The sequence below is a fragment of the Scatophagus argus genome, chromosome 1, assembly GCF_020382885.2.
Source record: "Scatophagus argus isolate fScaArg1 chromosome 1, fScaArg1.pri, whole genome shotgun sequence".
Lineage (NCBI taxonomy): Eukaryota > Metazoa > Chordata > Actinopteri > Scatophagidae > Scatophagus > Scatophagus argus.
The window spans coordinates 8,098,165-8,102,263 of record NC_058493.1 but is presented as its reverse complement, the minus strand read 5'-3'; the positions used below and the strand labels follow the sequence as shown (position 1 = coordinate 8,102,263).

Below are 4,099 nucleotides of genomic sequence, written 5' to 3'. Positions count from 1 at the left end.
AGTTATATTTCTTCTCTACGAGTTGATAAAACTGCCTGCCGTCTCACTGTAAACAAGGGAGGCAGATTGTGTAAGCTGATCTGAGGCATGATGGCAAGGCGAAGTGTTTCTGTCAACAATCAGCACTCTTAGCATTCATGACTAGCCACAGCTGTGGTCCAGAAAGTCCACCTGAGATGGCTTGGGGGGCTTGTGACTGAGAGGAAGCTATTAAGACACCTAACATCCAAAGTGCAGACTGTTGCCCTGCTGAAATATCTTGTCAAAATATAGGAGCTCAATGGTTATCACTAGTGGGAAGTGTTTATGGACAGATATTGTTGTCACATGAAGCTGAGAAGATATCATCAAGTCGTTGTCTCAATGGGAATGACCAAGAGCAGTGGCAGTGGAAACAGCAGGGGTCTCAACATATTTGATCTCAAGCTCCAGTTCAGTGTTATCACAGTGCAGACTCATGTTGGTCCGCTACTGCTGGAAATGAACCTGAGCCAGCGTTCAGTGCTCCACACAGGCTGGTGATCACTGGACACTACTTTCCACGTGGTCTCGGTTGAGAAGTAGCTGTAGACTTGCAGGTCTGTCCTGACTGGTGCATGAAGCACATAAGTGTCGTTCTTGGAAAGGCAACTCCATCCCTGGAGAAAATTAAACCAGTGGGCAAACTTTCCAAAGAGAGAAAGTACACTTGACAGCATTTTTATAACCTTGTCTGTGGTGGGGTCCCCACGTTTTCGTCTGGCTTTATTTATGCAAATTTCAGTGGCTTAATTCATGATTGTGACGGGGAAGAGCATTACGCATAGAATCTGTTAGAGGGTGGAGCCTGTGTGAGATAGAACATCAGAAGACAGATTCCATTAGGTGCTGTGTGGAGTGAAAAAAAACACATTTATATGAGCTGGTTCTGGCTCCAGAACAGCAAAAGCCTGATAAATATGTTTTTTTTTTACAAAAAAAAGCAATCAGGTCATTTAAGTTAACAAATGTTTGCCTTGACTAAAACCCAACTATGCATGATCAGTTCACCCACTGCAAACTCTGTGTGCCTTAATTTAGGCAAGGTAAGCTGGGCAATTAGGTTTAAATAGACTTGTTTACAATCAAATTAGTTGTTTTGGCACATGTCTGTTGCTTGTAGCCTTTATTAGGCAGTAATTAGTCCCAAACTTACACGCAGAATGACAAAATAGCTGTTTTTTTCAATAATCTTTTTGCCTTGGAACTATGTAGCAGGCATCATACATTGTTCATCCATAAAGGAATTAGAATTCAGTCAGTGTTTATCTGCCACAATCTGTTTTCTTTGCTGCCTTGATGGCAGTTTACAGTGAAGCCAAACAAGACGAGGCTGCTTACAAGACTGAGCTCCATACCCTGGAGACAAATAGGCAGTGGTGATTCAGAGCTCTTTATTTACTTATTTATTTTTTTACTCTTTATGTGTCTGTGCATGTAAGCGCACAAGATTGCAACATAGTACAGCAAAATGAAAAACAAATAAATTTTAAAAAAAATAGACAAAGACCCTTGTTTTAATTGTCCACAGAATGTGGGTCAAGTCGTGATATATCCAAAAATAGGGATTCAACGGTTAGTGAAAATTCAACTAAAAATAAAACATAACTGTATGTTATAGCTGCATGGATTGAACAAGAGACTCAGTGCTTATTCTTTGTGCATTTGGACACGTGTTTATGAGCAATTATTTTTTCAGTTCTTGACACGCTGCACTATATGCAGAGTTGGGACTGCTGAGAAACGTGAGAGCAGATGACCAGCAACATTGCTCAAACTTCATCTGCTATTATTCACTATCTGATTGACAACCTTGACTTTTGGTAAAAAATATTTTTTTAGTATTCAGGGGCAAAAAACACTCATTAAAACTCATTTTTTACTGCACTTTTGTTTGATCTACTCACCACAGAGCCACAGACATAACATTGTGCAGCATCTCAGTAGACCAACAGTAACAATAAAGCACTGTCTCCATGCCAAATTGCTCATTAGCAGTAAAAATAACATTTGGTGATATGTAAAATGTAGGATTATTTTCCACTGTTCATAATTCTTTTTTCTCCAGAAAACCACACAACCACATATTTCTATGAAGCTTAGAAGCAGTGCCCTCAAGCCTCTGCCAGGCAATCTAATGCCATATTACAATGAGTCACAACAGCTGAGCTTTATCTGTGTGATCTGGTTGGATGGCTTCTGGTCTGATAACACTGACTTTGAAAATAGGTGTTACTGTGTGTTGGGAGAGGATTGATAAAGACTGAGATCTCTCTCAAGCAAAATGATCTAGAAAAAGTTGTACTGTGCATAAACACCACATTTTACCTCCAGATCAATCCCATCATGAGCCTAAATAGTTTCTATTTTTCAGATAGAGCAAGCACACACCCGGATTTCACTAGAAACATTTCTCATTTGCATTGCATCGCCTGTGACTGTATTGGCCCAAATTATAATATAAACAACATCCTCCTGTATGTGTGCAATTTCAAATCCACATCAAGTATGGAAGATAAGTAAATAGTAAAACAGTATATTTTTTGAGATGATCACGATGTGGTTCATGGTCACAGTGAAAGTCTATAAACCAAGCATTTGTCATTCATCACTAATCATTGAGTGCAGCTGAAAACAATCCCCTCTGTGAAGAGTATTGGGTAAGTGGATGCATTGTTGATTACCTGTAACCACTCATAACACAAAGGCACAGCTGTTTACTCTTGGTTCTGCCAATGGAGACATTATTCTCTCCCCAGGAAAAAGAGGTGAGTGATCAAAATGAATAGAAAATGCACAGGATTAGAAAATGCTGCGTGCAGCACATCAAAATTGTATTTTAGATGTTTGCAGAGAAATCGCTTGCGCTCTGGTGATTCCTGTCAGCAAAACAAAATGTAGTTTTCATTTGAAAATGCAACACTTTCTGTTTTTATCTGCATTGTCATTTCTCTTCATTTTCTCCACAACGATATATTTTTCATGTGTGTTAAACAACTGGCTCAGGATGAACAAAACACAAATCTTGCGTAGCCTGAAGCCACAGGTTAAGAATTAACTTTCCCAGAAGAACCCGTGAAAGTGTTCTTCAAGGTTATTTTGCTTGTGGAGAGACTCATTTTCCCTGTGTAGTATTCAAACATGAGTAACCGTCCTCTCTGGGGAGCTGATGTTTATCCTTGGATCTCAAATTCCAACCTTTCCAAACAGTGCATGACTGACCTGGAAGAGTACAGATGCCTTCTTTATTCTACAGCTTCAATCTCTCAGAATGGGGCCAAAGCAGCTGAAGAGAAGATATATATTGGGGATGCTGTTTGCATTTTAACAACATGTCTGCTTTATTTGTTATACTGTATCCAATTCAATTTAATTGATTTTTTTTTCTTTAGTTTTGTCTCTATAAATCAGTAGATGGCTTTGTGAAAAAAAAATGGTAATGGGCTTGGCAGAGTGCCTAATTTATCTCTTTTGTTTTCGTGTCTGCAAGCTCGTATGTGCATGTGTGTTTATTTTTAAAAAGGTAAAAAGAAGGCCGGAGAAAAGCAGAAGTCCACATTGTTTTGTCAGAATGCCTCTCTGTAGCTCAACCTGCTGTTCATTTAACATACGTATAGCTGTAACTGTGAATGGTATCTGAATGAGATGTGGAATGAACTCTTCGGTTATTGTCAGTGGCTGTGTGGTTTATAGACTGAAATTTGTCACTGTACTCCACAGTGCTTTGGGAACAACACAAAGATCCCCCTCAGGGAAGAGAACAAAGGGACAGGTGCAACTTCCTTCTCTCATTCACTTCTATGTGAAACTGACACTGTGCCAACTACAAATATATGAGCTCTAATACAAGCAACGGTGTGCCAGCTTGCGTTTCATCAGTTTGTGCAGCAAGACAGAACTTAATTTTGCAAACAAAGCTGTCCTGAATACAGCAGTGTAATGTTGCAAATTTTCACATTAGCACACCAAATGGCAGCAAAAAATAATTAAGTTTTGAGCAAATTACTCACTCTAACCCTATAAGGGGATGTCATTATAATACTTTCAGGACACGCATGTTGACCAGCCTGCCCATTTGCCA

At 39.3% G+C, this 4,099-nt stretch overlaps 1 long non-coding RNA gene across 1 annotated transcript; it reads left to right on the top strand.

The window, feature by feature from the left end:
* Window positions 1-2,701: 2,701 nt before the first annotated feature.
* Window positions 2,702-3,689, top strand: LOC124058176. Its single transcript, XR_006843238.1, has 2 exons — window positions 2,702-2,786; window positions 3,229-3,689. It is a non-coding gene; the product is annotated as an uncharacterized LOC124058176 (long non-coding RNA).
* Window positions 3,690-4,099: the final 410 nt, after the last annotated feature.